Source organism: Aotus nancymaae, unplaced genomic scaffold (genome assembly GCF_030222135.1).
Source record: "Aotus nancymaae isolate 86718 unplaced genomic scaffold, 86718_ANA_hifiasm-v0.15.2.pri h1tg000020l, whole genome shotgun sequence".
Lineage (NCBI taxonomy): Eukaryota > Metazoa > Chordata > Mammalia > Primates > Aotidae > Aotus > Aotus nancymaae.
This window is the reverse complement of record NW_026988432.1, coordinates 14,034,485-14,050,464: the sequence shown is the minus strand read 5'-3', so window position 1 is coordinate 14,050,464 and position 15,980 is coordinate 14,034,485. Positions and strand designations below refer to the sequence as shown.

At 37.8% G+C, this 15,980-nt stretch overlaps 1 protein-coding gene across 1 annotated transcript in view; it reads right to left on the bottom strand.

The window, feature by feature from the left end:
• Positions 1–15,980, bottom strand: part of LOC135276019 (neuroblastoma breakpoint family member 1-like) — a 171,992-nt gene that overhangs the window by 133,353 nt on the left and 22,659 nt on the right. The window lies entirely within an intron of this gene.

Below are 15,980 nucleotides of genomic sequence, written 5' to 3'. Positions count from 1 at the left end.
CTTTTAGACTTTATAAGGTAAGTATTTGGAATAACTTTTGGAAGGGTTTCCTTTCTTTTTCCCATTGATATTTTTCTGGTTACTTTTTGAGCAACGTATGAGTATTACCAAATGATATTTTCTGAAAATGCTTTTTGAAAAGCTCTGAATCTATTGCTGCTCTTAATAGATTCAGTCTGCTGTTTTGTAGGCTTGTTTCACTTTTCCCACCCAGTTTTTAACAAGATCACATAATTGGCTTATTTTTTAACAGCTTGGTCAAACTACAATTTACATGCCATAAAATGTACACACTGTAAGTTTATAATTCATATAGACTTTTGGTAAATTTCTAGAGTTATGAATCACCACAATCCAGTTTTAGAATATTTCCATGACCCTAAAAAGTTTCCTCATGCTTATTAATATTCTTAATCCTAGGTACTACTGAGTTGTTTTCTGTCTTTATGAGTTTTTCTTTTCTACATCTTATATAAATGGAATCATACTACATGCAGTATTTTGTGTCTGGCGTCATGCACTTAGCATGATGTTCTTGAGGTTCATCTGTTGTACTATGTATTGATACTTAATTTTTTTCATTGCCGAATAGTATTCCATTGCATGGAAAAGACCTATTTTATTTATAGATTCACTACTTGTTGGATGTTTGGATTTTTCTCACTTCTTGGCTGTTAGGAATAATGTTGCTCTGAACATATAAATAAAGATCTTTGTGTTCACATATGTCTTCATTTCTGTTGGGTAGATTTCTGGGAGAGAAATTGCTGGGCCATATGACAAGTAAATACTTAGCTTTGTAAGAAACTGTCAAACTGTTTTCCACTGTGGCTGTATTATTTCACATTACCACCAGCAGTGTTTAAAACTAGTGTCTTCAAATTCTCACCAACATCCAGTATCGTGTCTTTATAGCCACTTTTGTAGGTACAAAGTGGCATCTCATTGTGGTTATAATTTGCATTTCCCTTACATTTAATTAGGTTGAGCAGTTTTTAAATGTCTTTATTTGCCATTTGTTTGACTCTGTTTGGAGAAATGTATACAAATCATTTGTTCATTTTATTTGGTTATCAGTTTGTTTGATTTTTTTATATCTCCATCTCTTCTTTGAAAGGGCTAAAGGTGGCAAAATGTTTAAATTTACCTTTTTTAAGAGAACATGTGAACATTATTTTCTACTTGGTATCATTCAATTTTTTAACCTAAAATGATTGTGAGTTATCACTGTGGATGTTCAGAAAATGAAATTCTTCAGAGTTTCCTTCCATTGAGGATAGTACAAATTCTATTCTATGGCTCTAAGAAAATACCCCAAAAAGTTCCCAAACCATTTTCAATAATAAAACTAACTTGAAGTCATCAGTTCTCATTTTTCATGTTCTAACTGAGTACTCTTGTTAAAATCTCAGGGCAATAGAGGGAGACTGGAAGGTAGGAGAAGAGACTTTATTCTTTCTTTCTTTCTTCTTTTTGAGACAGGGTCTTGCTCTGTTAGGCTGGATGGAGTGCAGTGGCATGATCTTAGCTCACTGTGGTCTTGACCTCCTAGGCTTAAGTGATCCTCCTGCCTCAGCCTCTTGAGAAGCTGGGTCTATAAGTGTGTGTCACCATGCCTGGTTAATTTTTGTATTTTTTGTATAGACGAGGTCTCACTATTTCACCCAGGCTGCTTTCAAAGTTCTGGGCTCCAGTGATCTGCCCACCTCGGCCTCCCAAAGTGCTGGGATTACAGGCATGAGCCACTGTGCCCAGCCACAGTCTATTTGTTTTCTTCCTGCTCTTGTCTTTATCTCTAACCTCACTCCAGCAAGGGTTCTTCTCTCCAGGAAGTGTAGGTAGTTCTAATCTCTAGCTTGGTTTTAGTCCCTCTAACCTTATCATGATCTTTTAGATACATCAGCATTAACTATGCAGTGCCCTTTCCAAAATCTGAGTTTCAGATCTATAGAGATCCTCTACCAAATATCTAGGCTCTGATATTCCCAACATTACACTTTGTTCCCTCACCGTTAGGGTGGTCATTCTTGTCTACAGTTACTTGTTGTGTTGCCTCAGTGTTCCCTAACACCTGTTTAATGAATTCCTCATGCTATATTCATTCTGCTGCAATACCTGGTGTGAGTCCTTTTTTCCTGCCGAATCCTTAATGAATGCACATATATTATTTATAATATTTTAGCATAATGAAAATTGCTCTTCTCAGTTCTGTGTGACATTGCACAACATCAGCTTCTTGAATATTATTTTTGGAATATTTTTATATTCTATTTATTTAAAACATTTTCTTATGCCTGGCAACAATTAGAAATTACTTTTAGCTACAAATATTTCAGGCAAGCAGAAACAATGCAGCCATAAAAAAAGATGAGCTAATGTCCTTTGCAGGGACATGGATGAAACTGGAAACCATCATTCTCAGCAAACTGACCCAAGAACAGAAAACCAAACATTGCATATTCTTACTCATAAGTGAGTGTTGAACAATGAGAACACATGGACACAGGGAGGGGAAAATCACACACTGGGGCCTGGAGGGTGGGGGCTATAGGAGGAATAGCAGTGGGTGGGGGGATTGGAGAGGGATAGGATTAGGAGAAGTACCTTATGTAGATGACGGGGTGATGGATGCAGCAAACCACTATCATGGCACATATATACCTATGTAACAAACTTGTACAGTCTGTACATGTACCCCAGAACTTAAAGTATAATAAATAAATGAGTATGAAAATATATAACTAGCAGATCTTACAAATAATTACATTTTGAATATTTGCTTCAATTTATCTTTTCAAAGACAGGAAATGTTACATATACAGCTAAACTCAATCCTGTACTTTTTCTATTCCTTAGGTTAATTACTAAGGTTAATTACTGTTCTAAAGGTAGTGTTTGTAACAGCAGTCATGCTTCATACTTCCGAGTATGAAGGTTTATTTGTCCATTCTATGAGGAAATGAAGGTCCATTCTGTGAGGAAATGTAAGGAAAAGTTACCACCCTTCTGAGGCAGGAGGCCAGACATGACTCAGCAGGCAAGACTTAACTTGGGTGGTGGGGCTCAGACACCAGATTGAGGACTAGCTAAAACAGGGGAGTGTTGGAAGTACCTCTCCATAAGACGTGCCCATCAGTGTGCCATGTCAGTTTATCCTTGCTGTGACTACACACAGAAGTTATCACCCTTTCCATAGCAATGACCTGACAACCCAGAAGTTACCACCCTTTTTCTAGAAACTTCTGCATAATCCACCTGTTAATCTGCATATAGCTAAAAGTGGGTATAAAATGACTACAGAACCTCCTCTGAGCTGCTACTCTGGGTACACTGCCGGTGGGGTAGCCCTGCTCCACAAGAAGCAGTACGTCTGCTGCTGCTGTACACTGCCACTTCAAGAAAATTTGCTGACACTACTGGTTCATCCTTGAATTCCTTCCTGAGTGAAGCCAAGAACCCTCCCAGGCTAAGTCCTAATTTTGCTGCTTGCCTGCCCTGCATTACTTCTACTATGTATCTACATGTACCTATAGAAAATATATAATTTTGTGTTTTTAAATTTTATATGTATCTTTTCTTCTGCATTTTGCCTAAGTCATTTGAATCTTTGTTTTATATTTTACCACATTGACAAATGGAAATTTAGTTTAATTGTTGTATGGCATTTCCTCATAGAATGGACAAATAAACCCACAAGTACCTTAATGTGTTTCTTGTAGTGTGATGTAAAATAGGTCTATCCTTTGAATCATGAAAAGTTAACTGAAGAATGAATTGCATATCATGGTTAATTCCATCACTTTGTTGATCATTTTTATTATTAAGCTTTTAGTTGCTTGTGGGCTAAACATTTGTAATTTACTAAAACCTGTTTGCAAGGTGAGTCCTGAGAGCCTTCTCCAGGTCTATTACTAGCACCATCACTAAATACCACAGCAGCATCATTTATGATTTCCAGCACCTAGAGTTTAGTCTCACACAGCATTATTCACTAAAAGTAATGAGAATTTTTTTGGAAGATAGGTTTTCCATGTATAGGGCAGGAAAAATTTAGAAGGGATTTGTAATCTGATGTTGTTGTAAGAAAAATAGGTGATGCTAAAAGGATAAAGGAGCCAGGTTAGTAGCCTCTCATGGCCAAGTTGTGACAATTTGGGCATGCTTAATTTTGGCAAAATATCTACAGTTAATTGAAACTGGTTGCATCTTTAGAGATTGCATATTTATTATTGGTGTGAATGTAGACTAGTGCAGTCATTGTGGAAAACAGTATGAAGGTTCCCTAAATAAAAAATAGTACTACCACGAGATCCAGCTATCCCTTACAGGGTAAATATCCAAAGGAAATGAAATTTCCACCTTGTAAAGATATCTGCACTTCCATGTTCTTTGTAGCATTATTCACAATAGCCAAGATATGGGCACAACTGAAGTGTTCATCTATGGATGAGTAGATAAAGATATAATGATCTCTCTCTCTCTCTCTCTCTCTCTCTCTCTCTCTCTGAAAGATCTTCTTTTGTTTGGCTGCCATTAATAAGGAAGGAGTTCCTGCCATTTGCCACAACATGCAGCAAGGATGGGCTTGAGGACATTATGCTAAGTGAAATGTCATACACAAAAAGAAAAGCACTATATGATCTCATTTGCATGTGTAATAAAAAAAGTCAGATACATAGAGAAAGAGAATAAAATGGTAGTTATCAGGGATTGGGGGGATGCAGGGAGAGGGTGAGAAAATGGAGAGACATAGTCAAAGTTTCCAAAGTTGAAGATAGGTAGGATGAATAAGTCTAGAGCTCTAACGTACAAGACAAGGATGATGGTTAATAATAATGTATTATATATAAGATTTTTGAGAAAAATAGTAGATTTTAGGTGCTCTTGCCACACATACAAAAAGAGTAACTATGTGAGATGATGGATATATGCTAATTTACTTGACTGGAGCAACCATTTCACTATATACATGTATATCAAAACATCAGGTTGTATACAGATATATACAATAAAAAAGTTAAAAAAATTGTATGTTTAAAATGATACTCAAAAGAAGACATTTAAACAAAAAGGAGTTAAAATAAAAAAGCATGAAAACAAGGTGTTTTAAGGGAATTTAGAAAGTGGGGAAGTATTCATTTTCATGGGCATTTTGTTGAGTGACATTTTCTCTGATGCTCAAGAACTGGAGAACGAGGCTCAAAGCTGGAACAAAGAGGCTTTATGTACCCTACATTCATAAAACCCCTGAGTAATTGAGACCAGACACTTCAGGCTTCAGATGAAAAGGCCAAACCAGCTCTTCTGCTTCCAACCAGTTAGGTGGCCACCTCCTTCTCAGTCTATGAAAAAAGGCAGAAAAGAAACAGCAGAGGTGATTCATCTGAGTTGTGAGTAATAAGCCTTTAGCAAGTGCAGGGAATCAAAATGCAGTAAGGATGGGCCAACAAGCAAACAGATATAGCAGGGGTGTTACTAACCACAGGTATAGTTCAGGGCCTTCATCAGTGCTTCCCCCACCAGCTACAGATAGGAGCCCCTTCATTCCATACTCCCTTGACCAAACATTCAAGATCTCTTTCTTTGGGCTTCCAAGGGTCCACAGTGGAGCTGGGCATGTCCATAAGTGGTAAAAGGAGGATATCAGGAAACAGCCAGGTGATGTAGTTGGGCAGTATCCTATCTGGCAAACAGCAGAGGAGCAGCTGTTTAAACCTTCTCTTGGTGAAGGTTGCTAATCACTTCCAAAGGCCCTCAATGGGTCACATGGCTCAGGCCTGGCCAATCACTGTCCCTGTTTCACCACAGTAGTCTGTTTAAGGGATGAGAATGTGGCCTTGGACTTCATAGAAACATGATGGGACTGAAGCTCTCTTTCCTTGGGCTTACTAGATGAAGTATTTCCCGAAGTCATATAATCTTCTTCTCATGATGCAGGAAGTTTTCCCTCATACAGTAGAAGAAAATGAGACCAATACTGAGAAACAGTGCCAAAGGATGAATCTCATCTTCCCCACCCCTGACACACACACACACACACACACACACAAACGTGGACATGCACACACAGAACACCCGATCCACCCTGTTTCACGGTTCTATCAGTCAGTAAATGTCTGTAATTGGTTAAGCTAGTTAAAGCTGGGCTTTAATACTGGGTACCTGAAGAATCCTGAGGACTACACAGCATCCTTAGATGAAAACTTATTAATAGCAGCCAAGTTGGAATCTGTTTTTTGGGGATGGTTGAAGTCCTAGTTGTTTTGGGGAATTGACTGAAAAGATTTCCACTTGTTTTGTATAAGGGGGTGGGTGCCAATGGCACAGCTAGCATATTTTTAGAGAATATAAATTTCGCCTTATAGTTTGCCTACATAGAAAACTATCTATTACAGGGAGAATAAGAGGAGTAAATCTCAGAGTTAACCCTTAAATTTTTTTTCAACTTTGGTAATAATTTTCAAATGAATCTCTTGCTTCTTGTTTACATCTGAGAGATACCTTATGAGTTGTGTAATTCATATCTGCTTCAAGGTAGGTTGGTAATATTTCAGTGGGCACAAAATTGCAGTTGATCAAATTCTATAAATAAGAATGTATTTATGAATAAACAGAAACTCACCAGAATGAGCTCTGAGCATTCTTTTTTGCAAGACAATTTAGGACAATGTTGTCTTGGCTTCTATGGTGATAATCACATTTGCAGAAGTATGTGGGTCAAATATAAACTACTGCCCATGTTACATTCTTTGGAAGTGATCAACTTCTGAGGGAAGACAGAGTGGCTGGTGTTGTGGAACGTGTGGAATATGCATGAGAGTTCTGATGGGGAAATGCTGCCAAATGTGGACTCTGGAATCAGATGACCTGAATTTGATTTCTAGCTCCACCACCACTTAATAATGTGACTTTGAGCAAATCATATGACTGTCTCTATCCTAATTTCTTCATCTGTAAAATGGATAGATCACCCAATAAAGTAATGCCTTGTGGGGTTGTTTTGGCAACTAAATAAGATTGTCTATACAAAGTGCTTATGAAAATGCCTGATTTACTTTCTCATGATTAGGGAAGGGTTATGGGTTTTTGGAAAGGATATCACAGAGGTGAAATGCCTTTTTATCATGTGAGGGGGTCCCTGGTGTCTACATGACATCACTAGGGTGTTAACCTTGATCACTTGGTTAAGGTAGAGTTTGCCAGTTTTCTCCAATGTAAAGTTTCTGTTTTTCCCTTTCCGTACTATATATTATTTGAAATCAAGTCATGAAGTCTAGCCCACCTTCTTAGGGGAGGGATTAAGCTCCACTTTCTGAAAGAGAGAATATCTATATTATTTTTCTGTAATATAGGAATTTTTCTGTAAGGAAAAGTTCAGGAGTATGTAAAAAATTAATATTTATCAACTTTGTTAAGATACAATTTATGTAAAATAAAGCCTAGGATTTGATGAATTTTGACAAATGAATACAGCAATGAAAACACCACAGTGACCAAAATACAGAGCACCATCCCCCAAATTTGCTTATTCTGCTTCCCAGGCAACCACCCATGCAGCCTTGGCCCAGGAACCCTTAGCCTGCTTTTCATCACTATAGAACAGATTTGCCATTTCCAGGTTTGTGTTGTTTTTGTTTTTTAATAGAGACAGTGTCTTATTCGGTCACCCAGATTGAAGCTCAGTGGTGCGATCAAAGCTCACTGTAACCTCAAACTCTTAGGCTCAGGCAATCCTCCTGCCTCGGCTTCCAAAGTGCTGGGATTACAGCCACATGCCACACACCTAGCCAATTTTCAGGTTTTATACAAAGGGAACAATAGAGTATGTAGCCCTTTGTGTTTGACTTCTTTTGCTCAGTGATATGTTTTTGACATTCATCAATGTTTTGGGGATGTCAGTAGATTGTTACTTTTTATTGACAAGCAGTATTCCATTATGTGGAAAACCACATTTTGTTTATTCATCAATGGACATTTATGTTGTTTCTGGTGTTTGGTTACTATGAATAACTACTATGAAAATTTGTGAGCATGTTTTGTGTGAGCACGTGTTTTCATTTCTTTTGGGTAGATACTTACAGTGATATTGCTGGGTCATATGATAAGTGTAAGTTTCAATTAATATGAAACTACCAAAGTGCTCTCCAAAGAGGTTCTGTTATTTTTTATTCCTATCAGCAATGCGTGAGCAGTCCAGCAGCTCTGTATTTAGTATGGTCAGCCTTCTTTGTTATAGCCATTCTAGTTGCTATAATTTAAATAGCATCTCATTGTGGTTTTAATTTTTGCGTTTCTTTGATGACTAATTCTGTTGAGCATCTTTTCTTATGGTTATTGGCCATATGCCTATCTTATTTTGTGAAATATCTGTTCAATCTTTGCCTATTTAAAAATTACTTTGCTGATCTTCTTATTGACTTGTAATTGTTTTTTAATGTATTCTAAATACAAGTACTGTGTGAGATCCATAGATTTCATGCTGATAATGTTTTTGAAGAGCAGTTTTAAATTTCCATGAAGTCTAATTCCTTAACTTTTTATTTTATGCTTTCTACTTTTCTGTGTCTTATTTAAGGAATATTTGCCAGTTTTAGTTTCGCTAAGACTTTCATCTTTTTTTCTAGAGGTTTTACAGTTTTAACTTTCATACTCAGGCCTATGATTGATTTTAAGTTAATTTTTGTGAAGTAAGTGTTGGTATTAACTGTTTTCCATACAGATATTCAATTGTTTTAGCATCATTTGTTGCAAAACTCCTTATTCTAATGAATTAATTACCTTGGCCACTTTATGACATTTAAATATACAGGCTATATCTGAATTCCTTGTTTTTCTACTACATACGTCTATCATTATCTTAATACCACACCATCCTTGATAATAGTCCTTGTCCTGAAATTTAATTTGTGTAATATGAATGTAACTACTCAAGATTTCATATTAGGGTTGGCATGGTATTTCTTTTTGCATTTTTGATTTTTGTCTTAGAGGTGCCATTGCATTTAAAGTGAATTTTAACATAGACATCATATAATTGGATGCTACAGTCACATCGTGAAAGTAGGATAGACCCCCCCTACCCACCTAAAAGTCGTTGAATGTTGTGACTGATGATGCTATACATGCACCAAGAGGGTATGACGAGATTTATTACTCATGTAATGAGGCTTTCTGGGGAGAGCAGAGCGGGGTCCCAAGCAAGATTGAGAGTCAGGAGGGTCAACTGGCTTTGGCTTTATTGTGGTTATGAGCTGAGACTAGGGTGAAGGTTTCTGCGATGATCAGGGCTTGCTTGATTTGAACTTTCCACAGGTACCAAAGTAGGAGCTCCAGGGCTTTCTTCCCATCCAGATGTGAAACAGAGGGACAGAGGGAAGGTGAGTTTTGATGCTATCAGCAGCCAACCATCAAAAATGGAGCCAGGCTCCATTACATTGGATCTTGCTTTGTAATGCAGTCTGACAATTTCTGTCTTTCAAATAGAGTGTCCAACAATATTTATGGTAATTATCATTGAGCGTGGGTTTGAATTTACCATATTGCTCTTTTTTTGTTTTGCTTGTCTCATCGGTTCATTGTTCCCCTCTTCTTTTCCAGACTTCTTTCTGACTATTTTTCGTATTCTATTTCATCTCCACTCTTGGCCTACTCATGGATGCTTTAGAGGTTACAATATTCGTATTTAACTTATTAAAGGCTACCTTCAAACAATATTATTCAACTTATTTTTTAATGTGACAACCTTACCACAGTGCACTTCCATTTCACCCTCCCATCCTTTGTGCTATGGTAGTAATTGATTTTATTTCTAAATTTCTTACAGCCCACATAATACCTTTGTATTCCTTTTGCTTCAAATAGTTACTTATATTTTAAAATTGAGCAAAACATCTTTTATATTTGTCTGTGTATTTACCATTTTGGTCATTCTTCATTCTTGTGAAGTTTCTATTTCGTATCATTTTTCTACTTCCTAAAGAAGTCTTGGGGGGATTCCAACAACTCTTTCACTAGAAGTATAGAGGTAACCTGACCCATCGACATAGATATGGTGGGCCTATAGGGACATGCAGTTAAAATTATTTTATTTTTCATTTTTTGAGACTCTGAATTTTTGAATAGAAAGGTGTGACAGAAAGCAAGCATGATTTTAAACCTGTGCTGTTCAATAGGGTAGCCACCAGACATATGTGGTTGCATTCATTTAAATTAATTAAAATTTTAAAATTCAGTTTTTGTATTCATTATCTATTAGTGCATTAAAAATACCCCAAAATGTAGCAGCTAAAAATGATAAACACTCTGATCTCACATTTCCCGGGGGTCAAGAATCTTGCATTGCTTAGGTGGGTGCCTATGGCTCCAGGTCTCTCAGGACTTTGTAGTCAGGCTGTCCTCAGGGCTGCGGTCACCTCTAGGCTCACCTGGAGCTGCAGAATCTGCTTCCAAGCTCACTCATACAGCTGCTTTCTTCGTCTCCCAAATGTACCATCAATGTTTTTAAGTATTAAAAGTTTAATTTTTTGTGGTGCCCTCATTTACTTATTCTATGAAGAAGTATATGCTAATACCCTGCTAAAATGTTTCTTAAAGTAATTGACTAATAGAATGCTGGAAGGAACGTTAGAACTCATCTATTCAATTCCTTCTTTTAAACAATGAGAAATAGAAGTGCAAAATAATTAGAAATACAAAAGGAAAACATTACAACTACAGTAATATTACCTAGTATGCAAATTTTTAATACTTAATAAGCCTAATGATCCTAAATTCCATACCCCACTTTTGGTACTAATTGACTATATTAGTCCATTTTTACACTGCTATAAAGAACTGCCTGAGACTGAATAATTTATAAAGGAAAGAGGCTTAATTGACTCACGGGTCAGCATGGATAGGGAGCCCTCAGGAAATTTTCAATCATGGTGGAAGACAAAGGAGAAGCCAGACACCTTCTTCACAAGATGACAGAAAGGAGAATGAAAGAAGGAAGAGCTTGCCAAACATATATAAAACCATAAGATCTTGTGAGAACTCACCCACTGTCATGAGAACAGCATGGGGGAAGCTGCCTCCATGATTCAATTACCTCCACCTAGTCTCTCCCTTGACGTGTGGGGATTGTGGGGATTATGAGAATTATAATTCAAGTTGAGATTTTGGATGGGGACACAGCTAAACTGTATTATTCCACCCCTGGACCCTCCCAAATCTCATGTCCTCATATTTCTTTTTTCTTTTTTTTTTTTTTTCGAGATGGAGTTTCGCTCTTGTTACCCAGGCTGGAGTGCAATGGCGCGATCTCGGCTCACCGCAACCTCCGCCTCCTGGGTTCAGGCAATTCTCCTGCCTCAGGCTCCTGAGTAGCTGGGATTACAGGCGCATGCCACCATGGCAGCTAATTTTTTTGTATTTTTTAGTAGAGACGGGGTTTCACCATGTTGACCAGGATGGTCTCGATCTCTTGACCTCGTGATCCACCCGCCTCGGCCTCCCAAAGTGCTGGGATTACAGGCATGAGCCACCACTCCTGGCCCATGTCCTCATATTTCAAAACACAATCATGTCTTTTCAATAGTCCCCCAAATCCTAAATTCATTCCAGCATTAACTCAAAAGTCCAAGTCCAAAGCCTCATCTGAGACAAGGCAAGTCCTTTCTACCAATGAGCCAGTACAATAAAACACAAATTATTTCTTTCCAAGATACAATGGGGTACAGGTATTGGGTAAATACACCTGTTTCAAATGGGGGACGTTGGCCAAAACAAAGGAGCTGGAGGCCCCATGCAAGTCTGAAATCCAGTGAGACTGTTAAAGCTCTGAAATGATCTCCTTCAGCTGCATGTCTCACATCCAGGTCATGCTGATACAAGAGGTAGGCTCCTAGGGCCTTGGGCAGCTCCACCCTTATGGCTTTGCATGAAATTCCCTAACTTTTCTCCACTTGTCAACTACCGAGTGGATTCTTCACTGTTTTTTTTCTCTTGCCTGGCAAGTAAACTCAGTGATGCTTTCTTAGCCCCAATGAGCTTTGCTTCATCCTTTGACAGGGCACACAACAAAGTGATACCAGAACTGGAAAACTGAAGCCTGGTATCGTGACTCCCAGTGGGTTTGTCTCCCCATCTCAACCCTGTAGAGTTGTTCTCTGAGAGTATTACTCACATAGCTCTGAAGAAATCCAATCCTGAGCCAATTCACTGAGTCTAGAGCAGATTCACCATGAGTTTAACTAACAGACCTTGTGATACGCAAACACTTCAGTCCTCCTGGTTGGTTATATTAGACTTCCCACACAGACCCTTCAATATTGCCACATCTGTCCCCTGTGAGGTAGGAGTGCTGTGCAGCTGACAGCATTTATGAAAAGCCTTAGAGTAAAATGTGCTGAATCCAGGGATTTACCCAAGTCTCACTTGTGGACTGGCTGTTCTTTGGTAGGGCTCCAGGATGTTTCAGGATCTGGTCTCAGCTTTACAGGATCAAGTGCATTTTTGTTTGCTTGTTTCTGCATCTATAACTTGTCAGATCCTAGGGATCTAGTTTAATTCTGTTCAACGTATACCCTTTAATCACTTGCTGCAAAAAATACAGGCATCAGTGGAACAATCCTTGCTGTTGAAGGATGTCCAATTTGGTGGTAGAAATAGACATCATTGTAGGCTGCTATGTAAAATATAGCAGCCTACACTGATGATAGTGATCCAAAGGAGACTTTCATTAGTTCATTGGGAGGTTAGAGTGGGTAAGAGACTTGGCACAGATTGGAAGGGATGAGGAAGAGGGTTTCCCATTACTCAAAGCCATGCAGTTGATCTACTATCTGGAAATAGTAAATTTATTGCTATGTAAGTGGAGCTATATTGTAAGCCATATTTAGTCATCTTGGAACATCTTCCTGCTGGATAGGTATACTCACAGACCAAATTATAGTTTAGAAACTTGCTTGGTAAGTAAAGGATTAGAAAAAGGAAAATGGGTGTGACCTGAGATGACAAGAACATATGTTTAGATGTTCTGGGAGCCATCCTTATAGACCCTGCAACAGACAGGTGTTTGAAGAGATACTGACTTGTTGGCCAGCATGGTGAAGCCCAGTCTCTACTAAAAATACAAAAGATTAGCCAGGCATGGTGGCACATGCCTGTAATCCCAGCTACTCAGGAGGCTGAGGCAGGACAATTGCTTGAACCCAGCAGGCGGAGGTTGCAGTGAGCTGAGATCACGCCACTGCATGCCAGCCTGGGTGACAGAGCACGATTCTGTCTCAAATATATAGATAGGTTTCTACCTGTCACCAAAAGCAGCTTTGTAGGAGCTTATCTCATAAAAGAGACACTATTATGAAAATGTATCCTAGATCAGATGTGTTTTGTGGTAACCTGTTTCTGGTATAGCATTAGAGAGAGAGTCTGGTTTCACTCATGAATCCAAAGCCTGACCGGCAACTCATCTGCAAACCCTCTCTCTGAAGAAGATTATTTTACAGAACAAGGTTCACAATATCACATTACCTTTAGGCAACTTTGGAGAGTTTTCATTTCAGAGACTGATGTTTTATGACTTTGTCTTGAGGCCAGTAGTCCCCTGAAGATCAACTAGGGACTGTAATATGCTTTAAACCAAATCAGGGAAGCCTGCTTGCCGTGACAGTAACCCAGTTGAATAACAATAGGAGAAAGTGGGAAGTTAGAACCAGGGAAAGGGATGAGCTTTAATCTCATAGGAAGAACTATTATTTTCCTGCCCATGAATATCTGGTTTATACCATCAAAAACATGCAAACAGAGAAACTCATGGTGGTATCATGGGATTTGTGAATAAATAAAATCTGTTTTATAAATAGTATAATCTAATTTTGAGATGCATTTGCTACTTTAGTGATCATTAAATGTAAAAAAGAAACACAACAAATTATAATATTAAAATCAGTTTTTAAAAACCAGCTATAAATGATTTGTATTTCCAAAAAAACTTTTGAGAGTTTGTCAAACTGTGTAAGGTGGCGGTGACTCTTCTTAAGACAATGTATTTTGTACCAGATGCTTATTTCCTTTCTTGAAGACTCTCCCATTGAGTCTTTTCACATTCCCAATACATTTAGAGCTGGAAGTTTCAGAGCTATTGTCAGAGAGCTGAGCTCTAGCTGCCCCAAAATTCTGATCATTCTCTCTCTCTCTCTCTCCATATATATGCATAATATAATCAGATCAGAACTATATATATAGCACATATATATATAGATCAAAACTATATACATAATATATAGTTATCATATATATTATTTATATATATTGTTCTGATCTGATTATATAATATATATTTTATATATAGAGAGAGAATGATCAGTCTTGATGAGGTCCCAGTGCATTCCTGCACCTGGGTTCCCTCAGAGTACTGAGGTGCAAGCCTCTTAAAATTATACCTAAGGGTCTCTCCATTCCACAATGCATCAAATGATTGTAAGAAAACAAAGCCTCCTCTCTTCAATGTCACAATTACCAAGCATATTTTCCTTAAGCATATATATACGTATATATATATATACATATATATATACATATATATACGTATATACGTATATATACATATATATATACGTATATACGTATATATATATATATATATAGAGAGAGAGAGAGAGAGAGAATATGTATTATAATATATATTCATCCTTTGACAGGGCATGCAGCTAGGTGATAAGAGAACTGGGAAACTGAAGCCTGGTATCATGACTCCCAATGGGGTTGTCTCCCCACCCCAAACCCACAGAGTTGTCCTCTGAGAGTATTACCCACATAGGTCTGAAGAAACCCATTCCTGGGTTAATTCACTGAGTATATCTATAGAGAATATAATATATATTTAGAATGATGAAAGTGCTTTCTTTCTCTACTACATTGTGGAGAGGGTTTCTGGGTTGGAAGAAGATTTTAGTTTAATTACATTTTTTTCCAACATATTCCACAATTATGAAAAATGTGCTGATATATATCTATATCATCTATTTGATGTGTGTCTATATATATACACATATCAAGTATATTATATATATGTGTACACACACATAGCTACGATATATATCTATATCTATCTATGTATCTATACCTCAGAACTTGATTACACACATATCAAGTTCTGAGGTATAGATATCTGAGATATATCTGATATATATATATATATATCTCAAAACTTGATATGTGTATATATATACACACACATATATATATACACACACACACACACACACACATGCATCCTAGATATGTAATATGTCACTCTAAGAATGACAACTTGGAGGGGAAGGTACAAAAAGTCCCAAGTTCCCTGTGAGCCTGTTAAGTCTTGATGAGGTCCCAGTGCATTCCTGCACCAGGGTTCCCTCAGAGTACTGAGGTGCAAGCCTCTTAAAATTATACCTAAGGGTCTCTCCATTCCACAATGCATCAAATGCTTATAAGAAAGCAAAGCCTCCTCTCTTAAATGTCACAATTACCAAGCACATTTTCCTTAAGCCTCTCATGACAGGGTTCTGCTGGAACAAAGCACACTCTTCATAATTGTGGAATGTGTTGGAAAAATATAATTAAAACCAAAATCTTCTTCCAACCCAGAAACGCTCTCCACAATGGTAGCAGAGAAAGAAACCACTTTCATTATTCGGTAAGCATTGAACCAGAATGAGATGTTCATCACAGGCAATCTGCTAAGAGATGGCAAAGGCAGGAAAACAGTCTCATCCTTTTATGTAGACAGGCAGATCCAACCATTCCATAGATGTTCTCAAAATGAACAATAATTACTCCTCAAGTAAAAGGACTTGACAGCCCCATTTATCACACATAATTCATCCCAGGTTCACCTGGCAATTAGGGTGACCATCTGTGTTAGTTAATTGGTTTTATACAGAGGAAAAACAAACTTCTATCTTAAGAAATGGAGGTAGTTTTGCAGCTTGGAGCCAGGTGCCCTCTGATGT